This window comes from Mus caroli, chromosome X (assembly GCF_900094665.2).
Source record: "Mus caroli chromosome X, CAROLI_EIJ_v1.1, whole genome shotgun sequence".
In the NCBI taxonomy this organism is placed as follows: Eukaryota; Metazoa; Chordata; class Mammalia; order Rodentia; family Muridae; genus Mus; species Mus caroli.
Window position 1 is genome coordinate 155,993,473 of NC_034589.1, and position 26,931 is coordinate 156,020,403.

The window sequence follows — 26,931 nt, forward strand, 5'->3', positions numbered from 1 at the left end:
AACAAACAAAAATTACTTTGAAATGAAACCTCCTATCACTGATCTAAGTTGAGAGCTTGATCAAGATGCTCACTAATGAGAAGTTTATACTGTATTGGGATAAACCATGCACTTGCAGCTGTGCCTAACTTTTCTCTATTATAACACTATAATATATAATAACAATTGTATCTACAAAGTACATATTGAGAACTAAGTAATCAGGTAACAAGGAGAAAATTATAGTGTTTTGTGTTTGGAACAATGGCTCAGCATGTAAAGTACTTGATCTCATAGGTGGGTGCATGAGTTCGAATTCTAGAACCTCCTTAAAACTGAACAGGGTAGCATATATCTCAGAACCCCTATGAGAAAATGAGAGGCAGAGAAATAAGAATCCCTGGAAGCTCTTAAGGCAGGTTAGGCTGGCATAGACAGTGGAAAAGCACCTCTATACAGTAGAAAGTGAATACTAATTAATTTATCTAATTATTGGTGTCTACACATATGTTTTAGTATGATAATCTCTACACTCATACAAATGAATAAGTACACACATATACACCCACATATGCACACACATAAAGATTTAAAATATCTAATAATGTTCAACAAGTTTATGCTTTTGTGTTGGACTGCATTCATAGCTACACTGAAGCAGATGTAGCCTGTAGGCAATGGCTTGGCTGCACCTGAAAATGAGTTCCAGTGCTCTAGGCCACAGTTTGACCATTGTAATTGCTTCTCAGTTTGACTATGATGGCAATTTCACAAGACATGAAAAGACAAAAGTAAAACACACTGGCCAGGAAGGTTTAGAGCCCACTAGGTTTCAATGTGAAGGTGAACATCAGAACTCTTAAAGGTGCAAAAGAACAAGAAGCCCCAACATATAAGTATTTTTTAAACTATAAAATGTAAGTAATCCAAAGAAGAGAAATTGTGTAGACCTTGTCTTATGAATAGATAAGGTGTCTGGGAATGTAGTTCAATGACAGAGCATGTGCCTAGTATGTGTGACACCATAAATCCTTCAATTCCAAGCGCTTGAGAGTGCAGATGTTTTGAAGGTAGGAGACACTGGTCAACTTAACAAGATCCAGTCCTCACATATGCATCTCAGATAACGCCTGCACAGTTTCTAGAGAGCCTTTAGAACAGAAATTGCTTTCGTTCATAGCCCCAGTTGGTCTACAGTGCCCAAAAGACTCGATTGGTCCTTGTTGCCAAACAATTTCTCTCTCAAATAGAAACCAACATTTACTTCTCCCTAATGCTTACCCCCCTTCTCTCATAGAAGTCAAGTTTCTCTCTTTATTGTTTGCCAATGTTTATAGACCTTTTGCTGTAACTAAATGTACATACAAATAACATGCCATGTCTTAAAAACCATTGAGTATTGAAAATGCCATATTCCTTTTCACTGGAAAAAATGTGAACTTTGTGGTATGGCTAATAACTTTCTGAGCACACTAAGTACTATGTAATCAATCAGTCTTTGCCATACACTGTAACATGACTGGCCAACTAAGAACTGAGGCCTTATTTGCCACAAGTGGAAAGCTTGATTGGAGAAGCACATTGAAGTGCCATAAAATTGCAGTTGATCAAGAAGAGTACTACTGCCAAGGTAAGGTGGAATAAACTCTTGGAATGGATGGATGAAGGCAGGGATAAGGGGATACAGGGATGAGATGCCCCAGCCAAATGTCGGAACCTGTCTTGAATGAATTGAATGTTGTTCCTGAGAACAATGTTCAACATTGTTCTCTAGCCTGCAAATGCATATGTATATATGCTCATGTATTCACATACACGTGAATATTCAGAAAACACACCTACACATGTGTTCTGGACACCCGTGACATAATATCAGAAAAGCAATAAAATAGCAATGAACTACTCTAACCAGCTGTCTTAATCAACTTTCATTCTTCATGAGTACTGATCTATTGTTGTCCTAATTTGAGCCGATGTTTTAAACATCTGTTGCAAAACATTTACATAGTCCTTAAGCTCAAAGGCAGATTTGGTCATATAGCTTCTATTCCTGAAACCCATATCCTAAACAAAATTTCGCTAAAGACACTTAAAATGTGGCATAACACAATCATAGAATTTATGTATTCCTCTTAAACCTAACTAGAAAGATATCTGTGATTTCTGTCTGGATTCTTTATTGACAAATCCATCCATATTGCCCAGTATTTATGGATAGGGGCAGTGATGATAATTTTAATTTTGTGGGTTTTTTTCAGTTGGAAAGATATTTAGCTAATAGATAAACATTAACAGAAAAATATTTCTAATGGATACTTGCCTTAAAAAGATCATCATTAATTTTAGAATTAATCATGAGGCAAGAAATGTATACTGCATTGACTTAGGAATAACCCTCACATATTTGCATTTTAATTGCTCGAATTGTTTCCTTATTGGTCAAAGTATTGGCAGATTTTCAGTGCTTCAAGGTATTTTGCATATGCTGAACTCTTACAACCCTGTCCTCTTTCTGTTATCCACTTATCATCCCCTCTGTGATGATTAAAATTGATGATACAATCGTTCATGAGATAAACCTCTGGATATGATTGTGAGAGATTTTGAACTTTAGGTGATTGCGATGGAAAAATATCTGTTGTAAATCTGAGTGACATCATTCCATGGATGTCAACTGGACTGTATCAAAAGGAAATGAGGAATCAGATTTGTTTTTCTCTGCTTCCTGACTCTAACTGGTTAGTTGCCTTAAGCCCTCCATGCCCACATCTTCCCCACTATCATATATTGTATTCCTTAAAACTGAAAGCCAAAGTAAACCCTTCATCCTTTAAGTTGCTTCTTTTTTTGTGAGGATCAAAGCAATGAGAAAAGAAATGAGACACACACACACACACACACACACACACACACACACACACAGAGCATCTTCTAGCATTGAGTCCCATGTAAGTCATGTTACCATGCTTCCCATTACTCTAAAGTCTAACCCTGCTTTTCTGACCTGTTCTTCATCTCTTAGGTTCAAGTCATTGCTATCTCCTACAAAATCTCAAAACAGTCACAGCTCCAATGTTCACCCTTTTGAACGCTCTTTCTGTCCATGAAGCCAAAAAGAAAAAAAAAAAAAAGCTTGGCTTTGAAGTTGGACACTTTTTCTCTACCAGCTGTGTGCCCTTTTGGACTCAGCATGGGATTAGTTTGTTGATCTAAATCCAAAACGTTGTTAGTTTTCAAAAGTCCATCAGAGTTGATATAGGGAAAGAGCCTTTGGCCTTTCTTCTGAGATCAGTCTACAAATGTAAAATATCACAGTTCCCTGCACAGTGGCTGTATGTTGACTGATAGGGATTCACTTAAGAATCATCCATGTGCCAGGTACTTCTCTGAACACCAATTTCAGGAAAGTTGTATTCTCCTAGCCTGAGATGGCAAATAGTTCCTCTTCCTGGAAAAAGGGTCTGGGACAGGAAAGACAGAATTCAGTTCTCTGAATCCCAATCCTCATTATTACTCGAGGAGGCCCCAAAGAGAAATAATTCTCCAAGAACAGGGCTTCCAAGATGAGCATTGGCAAGACCACTGCTGTTATTGATATTCAAGCAGCCACTAGCAGGGCCACCATCTGCTAGATACAAAGAATTTTTAGGACTCTAATGACGTTCCCACTTGATATTTAGACTCCAAAATGGCTTATGTGCACCACTGGCCACTGTAAATGGAGATGAAACAAAACACAATGTATTCCTACAGCATTTGAATTTGAAGATGCCCTTGACTCTGACAGAAATTAAGATGGAGCATGATCTTAGTCTTTCCCATATTTTTCCATTTTAAGCTAAAAAAAAAAAAATAGAGACAATGAACAATGTTTCTGCAAACTAGTTCATAGGATACTAAAGATTTTTCTTTTGAAACCCCAACCAAACAATGGCAACTGTGTCAAGATACATATTTAAGCATCTCCATTGGTTCCTCTGAATGACTTTGTAGCCAATGACTTTGTACGGATTAGACATACAAGTGTGGTGACTAAGGCAAGAAACCCATGATGTTAGAGTTGACTGTGAAAGATGTGAATGGAACCTGTGATATTTTACATTTGTAGACTGATCTCAGAAGAAAGGCCAAAGGCTCTTTCCCTATATCAACTCAGATGGACTTTTGAAAACTAACAACATTTTGGATTTAGAGGGTAGGTTCTACCCCATAAAATAGCTGGCATGTAACAGGTGTATAATAAATGTTTATCCCGTTGCACTTCAAGAATTAGAACCATTAGTGAATAAATACAAGGGCACAAACTAGTTTTGCAGTTACATACCTTCATAGAAGTGATTTGTTAACCCATTAATAAAAGTATTACAGATACCATTTTTATGTGTACAGAGGCAAAAGACAGTAAAAGACGGAAAAACACTTCCAAAGAATACATGATTGATATAAAATACAGACTCAGAATATGTTTGCACAGCATTCAGGTACTATCCTTGTACTTAACACTATCAACATTAAGAAACACAGTGCTACCACCAAGACAATTAACAAACACTGATTTCTGGCACCAAACATATGCCCTGATCTTTACATTAAACCTGAGAAAAACAGGGAGGGGGGAGAAAAGATGGAAGAAATTCTATTTGCATGCAGATTCAATAATGAGTGACATGAGATAGCTCATATGCTTAAACTATTTTAATGCATATGAATTTACTCTTTCCCTGAAATAAAAACACAGGACCAAAAATAAGGATACAGCTATCGTCAAACATATTTTGCACAGAAACATGATGATGATGATGATAATGATGATGATGACACAATAATATTATATGAATTAAGGGTTTTAAAAGGGGATAGTACTTGCTATAATGTCCTATAAGAGTATATGATAGAGAGTATATGATAGTATTATATATTCTATTCTATGTATAAACACACAAGGGACATTTTCCTGGGAGCAGATAACACGAAAGTACAGACTGTGGTTGTATCTTATGTATCTTATCAGGAAAGTCTCTCCATCATTTACTGATCTGAGGAAACATATCTACCAACTCTATAGTCCCAGATCTTGGATGGATTACAGGGCCCCCAATGGAGGAGCTAGAGAAAGTACCCAAGGAGCTAAAGGGATCTGCAACCCTATAGGTGGAACAACATTATGAACTAACCAGGNCCCCCCCCCCCAGAGCTCATGTCTCTACCTGCATATGTATCAGAAGATGGCCTAGTCGGCCATCAGTGGAAAGAGAGGCCCATTGGTCTTGCAAACTTTATACGCCTCAGTACAGGGGAACGCCAGGGCCAAGAAGTGGGTGGGTAGGGGAGTGGGGGGAAGGGCATGGGGGACTTTTGGGATAGCATTGGAAATGTAAATGAAGAAAATACCTAATTAAAAAAAAGATTTATTTATTTTTACTTTATGTGTATGTCAGTAGGTTTGCCCATCATGTATGTGCCTGGTACACATAGAAGATAGATAATGGTGTCAGAACCCCTGTAGTTAAGGGTGGCTGTGAGATACCATGTGGTGCTGGGGGGAACCAGAGTTCTCTGCAAGAGCAGCAAGTGCTGTTGACCATAGAGCTGTCTCCCCAACCCATATATCTATTTTCTTGAAACTGCCTATCACAATGGTTTCCAAAAACAATACATTTGTAGATAACTACCATGCCCAAATTTTATAGGCCAGGCCTACATTTGTTGACTCTAATAACTAGGTACACATGTCCCAAAGATTTCTCAATTGTAATTAAATTTCACCCCAAATGAGTTTTGTCTGCCTAGCTTCTTAAAGTATACAAAGAAGGATGATGATTCACCTTTCTTCTAGGAAGTTAGGTTGTGTTGATGAGTTTACTCTACCCAAATACAACAAAATATCCTTGGATTTGGCAGAAGGAAAACATAATGTACCAAGATTAAGTTATAATATTAGATTTAATTCTCACAAACAGTTATACTTTATCCTTGAAGAATTTCCTTTTCTAATCACTTGGACAGATGAAAACTCCTTTTGTTAACATAGTTATAAGTAAAATGCTTTTTTTTTTTCCCATTAGGTATGGTGGCACATGCCTTTAATCTGGATAACTAGGAGACAGAGGCAAATAGGATCTCTGGAAGTTCTAAGGAAGTTTGGTCTACATATTAAGTTCAAGTTCTGCCTGAACTACATAGTGAGAACCTGTATTTATGAAAGAAAGAGAAAGGTTATGGAACTTAAGAGATGCCTTAGCAATTAAGAGCATGGGCCACTTTCTCAGAGAAACAGGATTCCTTTCTCAATACCCACATCTCAGCTCACAACCACCTGTACATATAGTGTCAGGGGATGTGATGCACCTTTATGGGCTTCCATGTACTAGGCACAGATATCACACACAGGAATACATATAGGCATAACACCCATACACACACACACACACACACACACACACATTCTTTTCTCATAATAAAAACTGCTGCTTTTTATACTTAGGCTGAATTCAGTTACCTTTCATCTTAAACTAAGAGCCCCAAACAGAAACATATGCTAGCAGCTGCTGCCGTATAAAACATTTGAAATGTAGACTGTTCAGTGAACCTCAGGTAATGAATCATATATGCTTGCAAATTTTCAAGTACATAAATGCCTGTCCATAATAATTGTTGAAAATTAGACAATTTCTGGAGTTTGTGCACATGGGTCATAAAAATGTCACTTTTTTCTGTGATTCATAGGGTTTATTTCAATGTTAAAACAAACAGATGTTTATCTTTAAATGAAGTAGGAAATATAATGCTTTTAAAACTTTTGGTACATTGATTATGGTTAAATATTGCACACATCTGTGGTTAGGAAAATATGCTACTGTTCCTTAGTCCTATGGGAAACCACACATCCGGGCTTGACAAGTGCAGGTACTTAAAATGCCTGGCAGTGTTGGTATTCCATATAAAATAGGGAAGCTAATCGGGATTGTATTTACTCTGAGTCCATATGTTGCTCTCCGGCTGCAAGGGCACCTTGCTTTGTGATGCACTATTCTAAGAGTAAACTCTTCAAGAAAAACCAAACAGAAAAGAGGCCCAATTAATGGCTTTTATTTTTATCTGTAAATGGTAAATTATGTTGCTAAGCAATTTAAAAATTCTATTTTTAAGAACGGCCAGGGGGAAAATTGCTTTCCGCATTCTCAATTAATATGAGCCCAAGATTCTAAAATTTAACATTAATTCCAATTGAAGTTTGTGTGAAAATAAAGAAACTACAATCTACCTGTTTCCTAAAAGGAAATTAATTTAGATAGAAACACAAAAGTCATTTAGTTATGTAAGTGTTCACACGACATCTATCTACTGTATACCTAGTGAGTAGACTTGATGAAAACACATATTTCCTTAGATTTATTGAGCTATATTTTCTAAGAACCTCTGGTAGAATCACCATGCCTGACCTAAAGCTGTACTACAGAGCAATTGTGATAAAAACTGCATGGTACTGGTATAGCAACAGACAGGTAGACCAATGGCATAGAATTGAAGACCCAGAAATGAACCCACACATCTATGGTCACTTGGTCTTTGACAAGGGAGCTAAAACCATCCAGTGGGAAAAGACAGAAGTTTCAAGAAATGATGCTAACTCAACTGGTGATTATCATGTAGAAGAATGTGAATTGATCCATTCTTATCTCCTTGTACTAAGGTCAAGTCTAAGTGGATCAAGGAACTCCACATAAAACCAGAGACAGTGAAACTTATAGAGGAGAAAGTGGGAAAAAGCCTCAAAGATACCAGAATGCTACCATCTACCAAAAGTCAAAACAACAGCAAAAGAAATTTTAAAATCCTAAAAGATTTTTCCATTATCCCTTACAAACACATGAGTTTAATTACTGTCAACTCAGAGATCAGTAAACTAAAGCTTGAGGGTCACAATTCGTTGTCCTTCCTTACAAATAAAGTTTTATTGGATCACATGCATATTGCCTATGGATGCATTCATACCAAAACCAATAACAGATGAGAGCAGTTGTAATATAGCTTGTAAGATTGCTGTCTGACCATTTATAAAATACAAGTGGTAATCAGTACTTTGAATCATGCTTCTTCTCTTATTCATTGGGTTGCTTGCACAGGGAATATGCATACTTCCACTCAGGATTCAACACATTTGGGTACATTTCTACATAAGTAGAAGGAATGATGGGGATTAAGACACTATGATTATGAGTGGCACCAGCATTGCTACTGAGGTAAAAGGAGCTTTGTATCTTGTTTTTCAGTGGTTAGCTGATGACATCTCAACTATGACCATCCAAGGGAAAGTCAAAAATCACCAGTGGTTCCTGGACCACAAAAAAGCCGGGCCACCAAAGTGACCCCACAGATATTTTCTCAAAGCTGGGCATAGTTATACATGACTGTAACCCAAGTACTTTAGAGGTGGATGAATGAGGATCAGGTGACTCAAATCTTTTCTCTGATTATGACTTCTAATGTCAACATTTCTCATAGTCTTTTCTCAAGGGTTTTGTCTAAACCTATGGGTCCCTTTAGTTTATTTGTTTCCTGAAGTTTGCTTACTAATTATGAAAGTTATGTAAATTATCTAAACCCTTAATGGATTTCGTTCTCTTGGGACAAGGAAATAAATAAAAGTAGATTTTCCTCCTGTTTAGACTACTGGGTCTTAACTTGAAAAGCTTAGTGGTAATATACTGTTACACTCAGTTGGATTTGGAGACTTGGTTCAATTAAAACTATTCATGACATAATGACAGGATTAGATTGATCTTTGTTTCCTTGATTTGAAGAAACAGAGGTCTAAGTAGACAGAGTTTTGTCGCTAAAATTCCTTTCCTTGGAAATAACAGGTACCATTCCTTCCTAGACCCAACAACATACCCAGGTGTGATTCCAAGTTCACTCTGGAGAATCAGACAATGTATTATTAGGTTTGCTGAGGAGTTACCAGCATGTGTGACCTTAATACATCACATTGAAAGGTCTGAACTTACCAGTCATTTGATGCCACAATGCCTATGTAGATGGGGTCCTCTCCCCTCATTTTCCCCAAGTATATCCTCCAGCCCTGACCAGAGACTCCCGAGGACACGTTAATTAGGGCAGAAGTGCATACATTTGGCAGTTGGTGGGGGTAGCTGGATACTTAGGTGAGAGCCCCATAATCCTACCCAACCCTCCTGCAAAGAAGGAATGTTAATAATCATTAATAATCACAAGCCCAGCAGTTTGGTGACCTTAGGCAAGCAGGGCCAGCCAAACACCTGACAATGGTGGCAGTTTGGCTTGGAGGATAGCCCTACTGAAACTCAAATAAGGTGCCTGACTTTCAGTGGCTGTTCGTTGTTTAATAACAACAGCGGGTGTTTTTTTTTAAAAGTATTTCATAATTTTGAGACACTTATAGCAAGATTTCTGTCCTCACACAGTCCTAACAATGTACCCCATTTTACAAAGAAACAAATGGAAACTGTTCAGATGCAATTGATTGACAGTTGTACTGGAAAATACTCTATCTTTATCTCTGCAGATGCTGCTAGATGCCTTGCTTTTGACCCTTGGTCAACAAAAGGGTAGTGGGATTAAAGGGATTCATTTTAGGGTGAGAGACTTTCTGGCAGGACCCTAGGTCAATTTCTCCTCTGATAGTTCTTAAGTGCCTTAATTGGTTCTGCAACACTGGCTTGGTCATGACCACAGAGATTTAGGGATGCTTTCCACAGAGAAATGTTCTGACCTCTCCCTGGAGAAAAGAATCCCCCTGTAGATTCTTGCTCCATTTGGCCCAGTATGCAGAGGAAAGGGCCCTGGGTTATTGGACTGTCTCCCAGAATCTAGAGGCTTATAGCACCACAGCCTTGATCTTTAAACAAAGGCCTCATGTGTATACTCTGATGGATAGCAGATTCCCTTCTAATACATGCCCTTGGGAAATTAATACTTAGACCAATGCAATTGCCCTGCTGAAGGTGGTATAGCTTAAAAATGGTTGTCCTCAGCTGGCTACAGCAACCTGACTACAGATATCATGGCTACTGTTTACAATAATTAATGTTTTCCTTTTACCTTCTGCAAGTAAGCTTAAAAGAGAAACTTAACATTAAGCAAAAGGACGGGCTTAGGAATAAAGTCCCATTATTCAACTCAGTTCACCAAAGATGTGCCTTTTTGATTCTCTCTTAAAATGGCAGCCTGTGCCATATGGCAAACCGTCTTTAGATGCAATGACTTAAAAGCACAGCCATATACATTTTTCTTGAATGAGATCAAAACTCTGCAATCTGGCAGTTGAAAGGAACCCAGCTGGGCAGTTGTAGTCTAAGCAAGGCATGTGCACATATCTACAGTCAAATGTTGGCTGGCTGGGAGAGTTGTCATCTTCCACCAATCTTGCCCTAGTTACTCTAAGAAGGACTAAGAGGTATTCAAAAGAAAAACAAACAGACAAAAAATCAGAAGTATGCTGGCCCCCTTCAGAATGCATCATTATTGTCTCTGCAAAAGGTACAAGTCACAATGCCCCACACAGAGAGGGAGAGCAAGAGGGAGAGGGAGAGGGAGGGGGAGGGNNGGAGGGGGAGGGGGAGGGGGAGGGGGAGGGAGAGAGCACTCTGGTATGCACTATGGCACAGTATGTTCTAACAGAAGTACTAGGCTAGTTACAATCTTCTTTATTTTCTGTACATCTCTGGAAAACGATGAAGTATCCAAGTGAAACTGTAAATGGCATGTTCCATGCAGCATCTCAGGGGGTATATTCCACAGTCAATTCTCCAACTGACCAAGACTTACTCCCTCAGGCATCAGTTATTACATCCAATTGAATAAACTGCAAATCTGCATACCACAAATCCAAATGGAAAACAAAGCTCAATCTCTGAAACTTACTCTTCTGATGATGAAATAATACACAGTCGAATTTCTTAGGAGAGTAAATGGATTGGGTTTGATCCAACTAAGGAGGTAGTGGAGGTTCAATCAGCACTCACACCAAACTGAGTAAATGGGCAGCTCTCCTCCTCCCAGGACAGTCATACCATCAGACCTGACATAGCATGTACCAATCCTGGGAATTAGCTATAGGGATCATGTGATGTATTTATAAGGTACATATGCATATGTGGACATGAATATGTATATGCACACACCATTCACCAAATAATGAAAATGAACTAATAGGAAGGCATTAGTTACAAAGAAGAGTCTCAAACTATAAAGGCGCATTTGTTCCCCAAGTCTCTGTGTGTTACTCTGTGTGTTTCCTTATGAGAAGCAGATCCAGCTCAAAGAACCACAAAGACAACCCATATTTGCCTCCATTCCTACTTGAAATTACTTAAAACAAAACAAAACAAAAAAAGGAAGAAGACAGAAAGAAGTGGAAGGAGAACTATTACCTAAAGGGGAGCAGGTTGGAGGGCAGGGAGACACTTGGGAGGAGGCAACAAATGTTGAGAAGGGTCTGGGTTAATGAGTAAGGGCATGACCTGGAGAAGCAGGCTAGACATGTTGCACTTTTCACTGTGTGTCCCCAGAGTTTTCTTATTTTAAGATTCATGTTGAACATGGAATTGTTATGCCACAGTGGATTGAAAAAGAGAGTGCAGGAGACTAAAGACAGATATCCTGGCCCTTTAGTTACACTGGGACCACCTGGAAAGGCACAGATTGTCCAGCATCCTAATAATTCAGTAGAGAGCAGCTAGGGGCAATTTTATCTTTCAGATTACATATGACAATGTCTGAAGACAATTCTGGAGATGGCAATTGGCAGTGGGGTACACTATTGGCATGATGAGGAGAGGCCAGGGATTCTATTAAGCATCGTACTGACGTTTGCCTCCCACAGTAAAGGATTACCTGGCTGCATAGTTGATAATGCCACAGCCAAGAAATTCTGTTGAATTGGGCAGTGGTTAAACACTGAGTTTCAAAAGCCAGGAAGTTTTCATTATAGTTGGAGAGACCTCTAAGGAAAGGATCTGTTGCTCTGACTTGAGGAGTGAAAATTGTACACATGTCAAGCATACCAAATACAAATCTGGGCACCATAACCATGGGCCATCAGCAGAAGTAATAGAGTGTTTACATAAACATGTATATGTGAAATAACCTACCCCACCTATTCCTCCAGACTCAGAAGTGCCATCACTTTGCAGAACCAGAAATTGGGAGTGGGGCTGGAATTGGGGGACAAACCATCTTAGAATGAGAAGAACCAGAACAGGAAGTGGAGGTTTTGGGTGACTCAGATAAAAAACTTCATAATTTTTGAAGGTCACAGAGAAGCAGTGGTTTCAAAACCAGCTAATATAAAGCCTCTGATTCATCAAATATTTAGTTCGAAGAGGTACCTGAGACATGACGACTTACTTCATTTTGAATAGTAGTTTAGAACAGTGTACTTCTAGGTCAATCAATATAGCCTAGGAATCTCTCAGGTGGTCTTGTTAAAATGCAAAATGGATGATACATCACCAAAGATCATTAGGAATATCAAATTTTTTATTGCTCTGGTTGTTCTTTCAGAACCAAGGTTGCAGGCCAGATCAAGCTGGAGTTTTTTTTTTTAAATAAAGTTTTATTGGTACCCAACTACATCAATTTCTTTATATGTTGTCTGTCACTGCTTCCATGTTACAAGGCAGAGTTTAATATTCATGGCAGAGATCTTCTCTATGTTCTTTAGATGCAAAAGTTCCAAATGTTACAATGTGAGGGCACTGGTGCTACACTCAGTATTAAAGACTGCTTTCCATGAATTCAACTAATAGTCAAATAAATAAAAAAGTGCGGCTAGGTTACATTTTCTACAAAAGGTCAGGTACACATTTAGTTAGGGGAGGAAGGTAGTCTGTGCATGCCATGTGACATCAGTAAATTGAGTTACTCAGTTCAGGTAGATTTTTGTCTCAGGGATTTTATTGCCATAATGAAACACATGACCAAAAACAAGTTGGGGAGGAAAGGGTTTATTTGGCTTAAATCTTCACAGTTCATCATTGTATGAAGTCACGATGGGAAATTGAACAGTACAGAAGCTTGGAAGCAGTAGTTGACACAGAATCCATAGAGGGGTCCTGCCTACTGACTCGCTACTCATGGCTTGCTCAGTTGGATTTCTTATAGAACACAGGAACACTCAGCTTAAGCATGGTCTCATTCACAATGGGCTTGGCCATCCTCAATTAATCACGACTGAAAAAAATGCCTTACAACCGGATCTTATGGAGGCATTTTCTCAAGTGTATTTCCCTCCTTTCAGCTGACACTAACTTGTGTGTCAAGTTGACACGTGAGTATCTTCTACAGATTTCAAACTCAAAACTATGTAGATATCTTAGCATTCATTCAACAATATTCTCAAATATTGAGTCTGACATACAGTAGATTATGAAATGATCTAATACATTGCTTGACAACACATGATGCCTTTTTGGGGAAAGGGAACAGAGCAGAGTCATGCAGAGCACCTTCCCTTTCCAGCCTATCCTCATTTCTATTTTGCATGAGAGAAACAACATAGAAATGAAAGAAAACCCAATGGAGATCCCACTGAAGAGTTTCCAGCCTGAGGAGACGTGAGGAAAATTGTTTTGTGCCATTGCAGAATTTCATTGAATCTGTAGAATTTTTCCTATTCTAAATACATTAAAAGACCATAAAAATACCAGTTTTGTGTCTGGTCAATGTTGATTTTGTATATAGCCATGCCTTACTTAATAAGCAAATGGCTTAGTAATAGCAATTACCATCTAAATATACTGACTAAAGAAATGTCAATTACTTTGTATGCCTCAACAGCTGTGCTTATGAGCATAGTCTCAGGTCAATAAAAATATGAGTGACATAAAATCTCAAAACTTACTATTTGAGAATAGGAAATCACTCAATTTGTTCATACATAAGCCAAACTAACAAGAAAGAATTAGCAAATTTATCTGTGGAATGTTATTTTCAAACAGCTTTTCAGTTTTCTGGCAGGAGCAGTCCTCACAATACATTAAAATGGTGTTTAGAAATCCAGAGTTATCCTTGAAAACAACTAAGGAACAAGCAAAATGTGTTACTTTGTCAAGCTCAAGAAATATATTTTGAAGTATAAAGTCCACACTTAAGGGCAGAAGCTGTATTTTGAAGACAGAATTAGACAAAGCACAAATTAACACAAGCTAATTTAGTGGTCTTGGGAAGCCTTCAGTGATGTGGTTAATTTTAGTCATAATCTACTGACAATTAATAAAAGGAATATTCTGGAGTACAAAATGATGTTTTGACTAAGTTCAGTTCCTGGGAAAATGTTATGCAACTTGAACTGTGCATCATTGTCAGACTGAAAACATGAAGTTAACAATGATGGAGGTTCAAGCAGTCTCAATACAGAAAAGATGGGTCTGACTTTTTTCCTATGAGCATTGAAAAAAGTAAAGGCCAGCCATTGGGAGACAGAGCTTTGCGAGGGGGGCAACACATACTGAGCCTTGCTTCAAAGCCATGACCCAGATTCTTGAGTTTTCCTTGAATTTAGGTGTTTCAGGCCCCTGTGGTCATTTGCACATCCTGTCTTTTCATTCTCCTAGGAGTTAGATGTTGTCAGCAGTCTATGATCCCAACATGTTCTCCCTCCTTTACAACCCAGAAGATCAGCCTTGTTGTACAATGAATATCATTTAGGTTTAGATAGTCAGCATTCTACAAATGCCAGTAGACACCAGGATTCCAGTTGCCCTTGTTGCTAGTATAACACTGGCCTAACTACTGTGTAGCCCAAAAGATCTAGTTCTGTCTAACATAGGACACCCCCAAAATAGCCAGATGGGCTTGTTCATTGAGTATATCTCTGCAATACAACTTCTCTAGACAGGTAATTAATGACAACAACAAAATGCTATAAAATGATAGGGTTAGTTAAAAAGAGAGCAAGGGGTTATCTCAGAACACTGACTACTTCTAAAGTGAGATCCTCAGGGCTAGCCTGGTGGTCTCATGTTATTCAGTATACTTGACTTGTTCTTTTTTTTTTTTTTTTCAACAGACCTTGGTAAGCACTCTAGTATCCAGGGGGCATGCATGATGTAGGCCTTGCTATATCTCAGAATTCATCTGTCCACCGAAAAGTCCCTCCATGTCCCAGTTACATTTGATTGTGGTTGCCTAAGGCTATAAGCTTGATCACACTTGTCTGATCTAGTTGGCTAGCCTAACAACTGAATTGGTTTACAGAGTCCAAACCCACTCATCTTTCCTCCCAATCAACTTCCCAGAATGAGGTCATCCAATTGAAGATAGTATTCTTCCTATACTAGGCCATTCCAGCCTTGCTATCATCATCTTGGTTCCTAAAAGTGTAAAACATGGACTGTGAGGTATAGTCAGAAATGAGTAATCACATAGTAACCCAGTTGGCACATGCATGTGCCATGACTAGCTGTGCTATATCAAATGTTAGATATGAGTGTGGTGGGCTGAATATCAACATCCCCCTCACAGTTCAGCTATCTGTATAGTTTGTCCCTACTTGGTAGACCTGTTTTGGGAAGTGTACGTGGTACAGCCTTGCTGGGGGACATACATCACTGGAGGTGGGTATTAAGGTTAAAAACCTCACATCACTTTAAGTTTGATCTCTATGATTTGTGCTTGGGGTTCAAGATGTATGCACTGAGGTTTCTGCTTCTGTTACCATGCCTGCTGTTTGCTGCTATGCTTTCATGCTGTGATGGTCTCTTCTTTCTCTGGAAACAAAGCCCAAACAAACTCTTCCTTCTATAAGTTGCCTTGATCTTCATATTATATCAGAGCAACAGAAATGCCACCAATACATTCGAGTGGTTGTATGATACATGTGGGTAGATGTAAAATTATGAAAAATATTAATGCTAATTAAACATAATGACAAATTAAAACTTCATTTAAAGATACTCATTGGAAGCATGCCATTCCAAATAAAGTACTTTTATATGGTCTGTACTATTCTCATCATGATTTAAAATTGAAATGATGCTTCTGATTAATGAAATTTACTTACTTATCTATTATATGAGTCCATATATCATCTGATTTATGTATATATATATATATATATATGTATATATGTGTGTGTGTGTGTGTGTGTCTGTATTTGATGTATATGTGCATGTGTGTGTATTCTACCACATTATATTGCATATAATATATTATCCACTATAATCTGAAAGTATAGGTCACTCATTCTTAGCTAATTGCATAGGTTTCCTGTCAGTGTGCAAATGGAGTCCCACCTTACAATCTACGGGGATTTAAGTAACTATTTTTTCTGCTTGGCTGGGGAATTTCACGGTGCATCATCGTTTACCATGCTAGCCACGTTGTCTACTTCCTGTTGTCTGCTCTTCAGAAATTCTTGTCATTATCCTTCGGGTTGGTTTCACCTCTTTTCCTGTATCAACTCTGAGTTCAGTTCCTCATCCCCTACAAACTTCACCATAAAAGTTTGTTTCACTGAGGGAGAGATATCAGATGTTTCTTTACATCTTCTGAGTGGTAGCTTTGAACAAGGATGGCTGTCAGGCAAAGAGCATCAGAATCTACAGATAGTACAGCCTTGGGTCACAGATTTGTCTCCTGACTAAGACAGAGAAGGCAGGGCTCCCTTCTTTCTCATCCCCTGTTCCATACCATGATACAGTAAAGATGATGAAAAACTCTCTCTGGGGCGAGAAAGATGGTTCAGCAGTTAAGAGCTCTTGTTGTCCTTGAAGAAGACTTGGTTTTGTTTCCCAGAACCCACATTGTGGCTCAAAATATCTATAATCTATTCTAGGGCAATCTGATATTCTCTTCTGATTGCCAAGGGGATAAATGTGGTTTACATATGTATTCCCAGGCATAACACAAAATCACATAAAAGAAACTAAATTAAATTAACATAAAACTTTCTTAATTTAAGAAAAAGAAAGAGCCTTCCCCCTTCACAGGACAGAGATGCTTATATATCACAGGCTCATAAAGAGAAGTCTATAGAGGAGATTCTGGGAAAGTTTGTTAGCAGTCCCCTATATTCCCAAGATCATCGTTTTCAGTCAATGATTGCAGGCACATATAACACACGATCCTCCCAGGGCTCTCCAAAAGCACCATCTAGAGATGAGGGACAAAGGAGAACCTATATGAAGTAGTGCCTGTTGTATGTTGTAATATTATTCACTTGTCATTCACTTGTGCACCAACTAAAACTACACACTGAATGGATGAGGGTGGAGAGTGAGTCAGGGAGCCATGTTACTTCTTACAGATTTCCTAGGCTTCTTCATTACATTAACCACATCTGGAATGATTTAATTGGATCTTTTTATCGCCAAACTCTCTCCACTAGATTATAAGCCTCATGCAGCTAGAGGTCAAGTCATAATAAACTTCACAATATAATTAGGTCATTATTTTCTCTCCAGTTACATCCATTCAATGAATTCAGTCCATCTCTAAATGATAAATACTTCATATTTACTCTCATTTGTTGCTCCTAAACAATATAGATAAATGATAGCATGTATGTGTTAATGACATGAAGGTGTAAGAAAAATGCCTTGGGATCAACAGAAACAGGGAGGATGAGGGACAGTGAGTGAGTCAGTACGTTTCTTACTTGCATGAAAAGCACCTTATGTAACTCTGTATAATGATGATGATGATGATGGTGGTGGTGGTGGTGGTGGTGGTGATGATGATGAAATGCCTGGGGAACAAAATAGTACCCTTACCCAACAGTGCAACAGTATACAACAGTACTTATTTGTTAGGCAGTGTATGCCCACTGGTACAATAGAGGCAAGACTGGGGGATAACTAACCACTTTCAGAATGAATCTGAAACATGCTCCACCAAAGGGAACGGGTACTTGGTACTGCAAACCTGGTCAAAACCCATGGCTACAGAAGTCACAGGCCCTAGAGGGAAGTTACTACTAATGGTTTGCCAAATGGGCATGTAGACAAACTGCCTTCTAAATATTAATGTTTATACTTATGGAGTTTTGTAGCTCTAACCTTGGGTTGAAAAAGTTCTGTCTTTTCTTTGTTTGTTGGTTTGTTTGCAGTGGGAGTACACAGACTCAGAACTTCTCAACATACTGAGAGTAAGTGGCAGCTAAGTTCTACCTCCAAAATAGACAACTTAATTAGCCATTCCAAGGAATCACAGAGAACATCACTGAACTGGGTCAAAGAGTGTGACAGCTGAGGATGAAGAAGAACATTATGAAACTCTATCTTCTGGCTGTGCCATGGCTGTTAGAATCCTGACCTCACTACAGCTGAGGCTACTTGCACATATGATGAAATAAATTGGGGTAAATTGGGAAGAATGGGATCATCAGGAGTGAGATGGGGAGAAGAGAATAGTGGGGGCAAATATCATAACACACTGAATGCATGGAAAATGTCAAAACTTAAAATTTAATGAATAATGAATAAAAATGCTGGTACGCAGTGGTTCTATAATTTATAAATCATATAATTCACATCTCTATCTGACCGTTTTATAGACACATCTATTTATACAGTAAGTGGGCAAAATTATATTTCCAGGGCACATATGGCACTGAACACATTGTTTTAAGTCAAGTCTCCATATCCTTAAAGTATCAAAAGATATACTTAGTGATCTGGAACTTTTAATGACCTGCTAGAGCTTAGTCCTGGTTGTGGACGGAAATTTATCCCACTACCTTAGAATTTATAAAAAAAAAAAAAAAAAATGTGAGCCTTGTTTGATAATTGATTTTCTAGCTTTGCCTCAGGGACACTGTCAAAAGTGTTCAATGTGATTAATACAGGAACAGTTCCCTGTGGGCCCTTGGTCTGGAAATTAAAATTTTTAATAAGCTCCTAACAGAAATTCCAGGTACAATGGATTAAGTTGGGTGTGTTTCTGTTTACATTGCATTGGCTAGTCAAGGTCTCAATGTACTTTTAAAAGGCTTATAAATTAAATAAGCAATGCAACCATGTACTCCATTACATCACTATGAACACAGACATCTCAAGAGCTCAGGCCTCTGGAGAACTTGGCTGAAAATAATTCTCAGCTGTTCTATGGTTAAAGCTGCCTACCTGGAGTCCCTGCTTAATTTTAAAAAGGAAAATGTCTACTTCCTAATGGATCTATTTGCATTTTTGCCATTTCAAGCAAAATATTCATAAAGTTGGGGAATTTTTTTCCTCAAGGGAAGGAGCAGTAGTTTGTGTTTCACTACAGATGTCCACAGGAGGTGGTCCACATTTAGTTTGGTGTACAGGGAAGGAAAAGTCTTGAGCTGGGAAGAGCCAGATGTGGGAGCTGGGAACCTTGACTTCTCAGTCCTCAACAGCTTCTGCTAGCTGTAGAGCCTTAATGAAGACCCATGTCCTCTTTTTTCACATTTCCTTCATCCCCTCATTTGTAAAATGAGAACAGTACCTGGTTGTGAGAATCAAAGAATCAATCATTTTAAATGGCCAAGACAAAAGTGCTTTAGATTCATAAGACATTTTATAGGATGTAAACTGCTATCTTCTGAATACCCCTTATATGACTCTATTAAGCTTAAAAAAAAAAAACTGTTTTCACAGCAAATTATACTAAGTGCTTATAAATTCCAGAGGCAAATGCTGATAAAGGTTCAAGAAACAGTGTTTACAGTGACAGCCACGCAAAGAGCTGCAAAATAACACTCCACACCGATTTTCCAAAATAGGATTATTACTGAAATAATCTTTTGCTCCTAAACTGGTAGGCAGGAAAGGACACCAGCCATGGTGAAACTTCTCGAACTTGCAGATCATCTTCAATTGACATTTGAATGTTAGATCACGACCAGGATTGTTGCCAATGGATTTTCATTGTGCCACGATAAAAATAGGCACCACCTAGCCAAGAAAAGCTTTGAAAACACAGACAATAGAAGCCCATGGGGTTTAGATTTCTTCCAAGTCTGGTGAGTAGTGTGTTGTGAAGTAGCAATCTCATTTCTTCTTAGCGCTGTGCTGGGGATATTAAAGGGAATTCATGGGTACTAACCTCAAGCCTGTTGTCCCCTTTTCCATGACATCTGGGGTCAGTCTTTCTGATAATTCTTTTTTTTTTTTTCATAGACTAGAGGTAAGAAGAATGTTCCAAAGCTCCTTGTAGTCAGAGGGACACTGAAGGACCTATAGTTCATCCCACACTGACCACTTCAGAATGCTTGTGGCTATTTGTAAAAAAAAAAAAAAAAAAAAAAAAAAAAAAACCTCTCTAGGCTATGACAATGTGTGCTGTCATGTGTGCTGTCTATGAAAACCAGTAGGAGACCATTGTGAGACACATGACCTGCATGGGAAACAGGGCAGGTCACCTTATTTCCACTGCTGCCCTATTCGATAATGCCAAGGGTCAGTAAACTGGATGTACAAAAGAATAAATACTTCTGAGTTTCATAGGGCCTCAGGGTCTCCATCTCAGCTCCTCAATAGTTCTTTTTCAGTATGGGAAAATGAATAAATGACAGGCCTTGCAAGCCTGAGGACCTTGGTTTAATCTCCACTCAGTGCACATTTTTTTTTTTTTTTTTTTTTTTTTTAGTTTTTCGAGACAGGGTTTCTCTGTATAGCCCTGGCTGTCCTGGAACTCACTTTGTAGACTGGGCTGGCCTCAAACTCAGAAATTTGCCTGCCTCTGCCTCCCAAGTACTAGGATTAAAGGCGTGTGCCACCACACCCAGCTTCAGTTCACATTTTTAAAAAGCTAGGCATGATGGCAAATATGGGTAACTCCAACACTGGGGAAGTAGAAACTAGATGATCTAGATCTATTGGACTCTCCTTCCAGTCAACCTAGCCTACTGGGTTAGCCCAGACCAGTGAGAGTCCCTGTCTCACACATATATACACAAACCAGTGAGAGACCCTGATGCACATACACAGACAATAAGTAAATGAAGGTGAGCAGATTAGGACTCTGAAACAAATTTTTTCATTCCAATCTAAAGTCTACCAAGTTATTTACCTATCTTATGACACTAATATATGTGCATTATAAAAGTGAGAGCTGAAAATTTGCAGTAGACAGAATAAATGTATCCTTTATTAATGTATTCTGTATTGATCATACAGAATGTAGTCCAGCAGAAGAAGTCCCATTAAAAGTTTTACAAGAAAGAAGTTCTTCACTCAGGAGGCAGAGGCAAGCAGATTTCTGAGTTTGAAGCCAGCCTGGTCTACAAAGTGAGTTCCAGGACAGCCAGGAATATACAGAGAAAACCTGTCTCGTCTCGAAAAAACAGCAACAACAACAAAAGAAGTTCTTTTAATATGCTTGACAAAGTTTGGAAATGTTGGTTTCATCTTAGGGGATGCAGCCACCTGCACATGTGGCACTGCCTCCCCAATTATGGAGAGGTATCAAGCCACATGTGAACTGGCTGAGTTTTCTAAGCTGTGTCCCTCTGTTTCCAACCCATGCCCAGCTGTCAATTTGTGTTCTGAACCATTGTACCAAGTAAATTCCCACCTTCCCAGGCAGTAATCAGTTGTCCTGGAAACTAATTGAGATTTGCTAATTTTTGTATTTTTAATACATGGGTTTAGAATCCACTGAAACCTTCAATTTCGGAGCTTTTTCAACAGGTGACAACATTCTGTATCCAGGATTCTAATCATGCAGTTCTGAGAGTTTTGACAAAGCACACCTATCATTTTCATCAACAATGCATTTACTTCACAACATGTTATAAAGGATACACTGACAAATACCCATTTTCAAAATGGTCCAGAATTGTGAAACAGGATGCTCTTGCAAAGTTGTTAATCATTTGCTCATTGTTTAATATTTTATGTTGTGCTAACAAATGCAATCTATTGATACATCAAAATCACCTGCTAGAACACAGATAGCTATTAGTACTACCCGTTGTTCTCAGAAGAAGAATTTGGGGGAACTAAAGAGTACCTTTTCAGTTTTGGAAAGACATTGCAAATGTTGGCAGGAGGAAAAGAAGAAGCTTCTGCAGAAGAGACAGAAGGCACATTTGTGTGTCGTGTTGTTAACATGCATTGGTAATTACATTGTTTCAACATTTGGTTTTTAATTATTATTATTACTGTGTGTGCATGCATATGTGTATGTATATATGCCTAGAGGTACGCATGTCGATGTCTGCTTCTACCTTTCCCAGGTAGATTAGTGAAGTCCCAGGGCTTTCACTGAACTCATTTCATCAGGGCTTGCATAGCAAGCACCTTTATCTGTTCAAGTATCTGCTCAAGATTCTTTCTGGGTTTTTCTTTTTGAGTTTATGAGACAGAAATCATGTATCCCACTCTGGCCTTCTACTCATTCTGGAGCCTAGAATAGTCCTGAACTTGGACTTCTGGTCCTCTTGTCTTTACCTTGTGAGTGGTGGCACATGTCTGTGCCACCATAACCAGTTTCTACCAGGCTGAGGTTGTACAATACAGGGCCTTGCATCCCTATCAAGTGAATGTCAGCCGAGCCTGTTTACACTTTTAAAAAACAATGCTACAACTAAGTTAGGCACAAAACTACCATTCCTAGAAAGAAAATGAAAACATGCTATGAAACACTGAAAGGAAAATAGAAGTTGAGGTACTGGAGAGATGACTCAGCAGTTAAGAACATTGTTGTTGATTTCTAGTCCCAACCCTCACATATTGGCTCACAATTATCTGTAACTAAAGTCCCAGGATATCTAATGCCCTCTTCTGTCTTCTTAAGGTACTGCATGCTCATGGTGCACACACATACACTCAGGCACAACACTTATTCACATACAATAAATAAGATTTCAAAAAGAAGGATGTGTGATAGTATCATTGGTATCCCTCCCTGTTATAAAACTTCCGTATACCAGTCCATAGATGACAGAACATAAAATATTACCAGATATCAGAGACCCAGAGTGATAATTCCACTATCAGTTCATTCATGTTATTAATTTCCTTTTGTGAATGTAAAAAGTAAAGACAAGTGCTAGGGCCAACACATTGCTCCTTCCACTCTGGTGCTCACTGCAGGTTGTATCAAAAGCTATAATGAGGAGGGAGTCCACTGAGGGGCTCATCACATAATCCTGTGGTGGAGGCTGACTCTGCTTCACAGACACTTTCTCAGCCTTCAGACCTCTAAGCCAACCACCACCAGTCATGGGAGTAAATACATTTCTCACTTCCTTTCTTCTCTAGCCAGGTAATGTCTATGTAGGGAGAGTGAAGTTGGGAAGAAGGGGCATCGATACTTGGAAAGGAAGCTAAACAAACAGAACCATCACAGTCGCATCCCAGACAACACAGACTTTTTAAAAAAATGATAATAAAATGGCACAGCCAGACCCATCACAACTTTCAAGTTACCTGTCATTTCATCCAAACATTCCTGACATCTCCTACTGTGTTATTAGAACAAGCACAATAAGGAAATCTGTCTTTCAATAGTGACAAGACATATGTATGTCTTTTCCATTGAGTTGAAATCCTAATTCTGTAGTCACAAAAGATCTTAAAATTCAAATGGCTTCAGTATTCAGATCTTAAAATGGCAATAGGAACTTCATTAATTCAGAACTAAACATTCTTCACTGACTATAAAACTTAACGATTTTTAGTAACATTAAAAATGCTAAAGCTGTGCATGCCATTTTCAATGATCATCATAACTATAGATTTTTCCCCCTTCTAAACCACATAGTGCAATCAGTGCATCCCAGCCTCAATGATCCTGGCTTTCAACCAATCTCCATAACATGACAGTGCCAAAGAACCCTGATGGCATCCTATGGTGCTCTTCATAATGCTAAAAGGAATCATATCACACAGAGGATTTAGCTGGATGCCCTTGGGATAGGACCCATTTGGAAAGGAATGTAAAATAATAAGGAAAAAGAGGAAATGCAAATAACATCAATGAAATTTACCACTGGATTAAAAAGGAACAAAAATCACCAACTTTTTTTTTTCAGATAAGTTTAATAACCAGGATTATGTCCCATTACCTTCAAAGGCCTCATGGTGGAGAATAGTTTTCATTTTGCATTTCATTTGAGAAGGGAGATCATACAATTATCATTGAAGCTAAAGTGTTTGTTTGTTTGTTTTTTCAAAATCTGGAAACGAATACAAATTGCAGTAATTCACACAGCTTACTAAAGCTAACAGATGCCATTTACAGTCTATGCTTGAATTCCACAGTGCTTCTTCTTCCCAGCAGCCTCATGGCTAAGGAGGGTGGTTTGTCAGTCTTAGTTCTGTAGAAATTCAGGCCAGCTAATTCTTTGTTGTGGAGATGCTCTGGGCATTGTGGGGAAGGGGACTCAGAAAACAACACACCAAAATGAAGCTTCAGAAGTAGTGTGTGTCAGACCCTCTCTTATGTACTTGGCTGATCCTCATTCTGCCCCAAAGCACTCCAGAGAAATTAGAAATTACCTACTCAAATGCTGATTATAGAAACCAGAACTACTTTTCCCTCCCAACAAGCACAAAAATTGAAAGATACTATTCTAGGACAAGGAGATGGAATGCTGCTCAAGGGCCAAGAACACTCTGAACAGTAGGCCCTTGCAGAGTCCATTCCTCAGTCTATTACTATCTGCCTGTTTGTCTACTGATGTTCCTAAAATACTATCCATGCTTTGATAAACATACAAGTGAAAATGGAGTGTTTGGCTTGAGTCTTCAGTGTGGTGGCTCTCATGCCACACCAAAGTAAGACCATAAAAGATGTTAGCCTTATCTCCCATTTACCTGTCATTTGTCATAGGTACATGAGCCCTGAGATTTTATGATGGACAGAAAAGGAGTCACCTGCCTTTTCTGCCTCTCCAAATGATAAAGATGCTGATCAGTGTGCCAGGCTTCCACCTATCAAATGCCAGTTCTATCCCCTAAACTCTCCCTGTAACAACAGAAAATATGACATGAGTTTATAATCCCAGCACTTGAGAGAGCTAAGCCGTGGGATAGGGAGTTCAAAGTTGTCTTCTACACAGTGAGTTTGAAGCCAGCCTGCTATAATCTTTCTCACAAAATGAGATAATAAAGCAAGATACCAGGAAGTAAACATTTCCTCAGAATTAGACAGACATGGCTATTTGTCCACTAAGGGACAACATCCCAAGTTGAAAATCACTTCCTGAAGCTCTAGTCTTTTATAATCCAATTTTTTTCTGAGTATCAACTTTATACAACCATATTATATCTGCAGATATCCCAGGTCTCATTGTCATTTGTCCTCTGTGTCCTGCATTGTGCTTTGCATTACAATCTGACAATAAGCTCATTGACATGTCTTACCTTCTATAGCCTTGGGAATCTGCATATTTTTAATTTCTGACTTAGTCCTCTCATTGTCAGGTGCCAATGTACTACCGACCATTTTCAGCTTGCTTTCCCAGATTGTTCATTGCCTCTGGCCTTTGTTATATCTTACTATATCTTATAAACCCACTACACTAGATGAATGACAATGCCAAGGCAATGTGTCCTTTAATTCATGTTTGGATGAATTCTTAGGAACAAATGGTCAATGAATAATCATGAGTACATTCATTCTAAGGAAACAAGATAGAGAAATGAGAAAATAGCCTTTTGTATGAAAAATTAAAACCCATATATGTACACACACACTTTTTTGGAATTTTAAAATAAAATGAGGTTTCCAGATTTCTGTTTGAAAAGAGAACAAAATAATTCAACTGAACAGTCTTTGGCTAAATTTTCTGGTAAGCAAACTCTAAACTTAATCACACAAGACACTAAATAGTGTATTAGTCATTCGGCATAAGTTAAATTTGTACTGTTAAATCTAGAAAGCCAGAATCAGAGAAACTACAGAATTTCAAAGTAGAATTAGTAATAACATCTAATAAATATGACATGGAAAATGTGAGCTATGGAAAGCATTGATCCATGGTATTCACTCAGATGCCTGTTTCGTAATGATAAAGCATTTTCCTCCCTTTAAGAATTCATTAATTGTGGTACATTTATGTTTCTTTAGGCAACTCAGAAGCTGTAGTTTCAAACACAAGCCTTTGAGAAATACATTTAAATGAATATTTATAAACTTTTCTCTAGCAATTATATTTAGCAACTATAGCAGATGCCTCTACTTTCCCAATGTTAGTTGTGTCGCTAATTAGAGTCCCTCTTTAATCATGCTATCCTCCAGTCACTTGTCTCTCAAGTAGACCACCTACACACACAAGACAAAGAGATACACATGGATCTAACAGACATAAGACTAAGTTTAAAAGAAATGTCATGAAAGAAGCATGCATAAGCCACAAGCACTCAGTGTTCACAACCCAAGATCTTCCCAAAGCAGTAATTGGTGCATCTTAAATTGAGGTTCTAAGTTGCATGCATCTCTAAGGGATGTTGTCTCATTAACCACTAGATAATTCTTGTTCATCCTTTTCCTTCCAAATTACTCAGTGTAGGGTCCATAACTACCAGAGCAGGGCAAAAGAGACATCAGCCTCAGCCCTAAAACTGATTTAGAAATTATAAGCAGACAAGTTTAGAAATACACATTTTATCAATTTTTCAGATTTACATTATAAATATGTCTGGTACACAAGTGTATATGTATCCCATTTGTGTATAGTGCCTACAAAGTAAGAAGAAAGGATCAGACACCCTGGAACAGAGGCTGTAGTTAGTGTTGAACAGCCCTGTAGGTGCTAGAAACTAAACACGGGTACTGTGCAAGAGCAGCAAGCATTTTTAATCACTGACCCATCTCTCCAAGCCCCAGAAATACATTATTGATATGACCTCCAGGCAGTGTGCATATCAAAGATTTTTTCTTTTCTTTCCTTTTCTTTTCCTTCTTTCCTCCTTTCCTTTCCTTTCCTTTTTCCCTTTCCCTTTCCCTTTCCCTTTCCCTTTCCCTTTCCCTTTCCCTTTCCCTTTCCCTTTCCCTTTC

The 26,931-nt window shown here is 38.5% G+C and overlaps 1 protein-coding gene across 8 annotated transcripts in view; it reads right to left on the reverse strand.

Annotated features, from left to right (window-relative positions):
- Positions 1-26,931, reverse strand: part of Frmpd4 (FERM and PDZ domain containing 4) — a 946,095-nt gene that overhangs the window by 420,489 nt on the left and 498,675 nt on the right. The gene's annotated exons all lie outside the window — the stretch shown is intronic.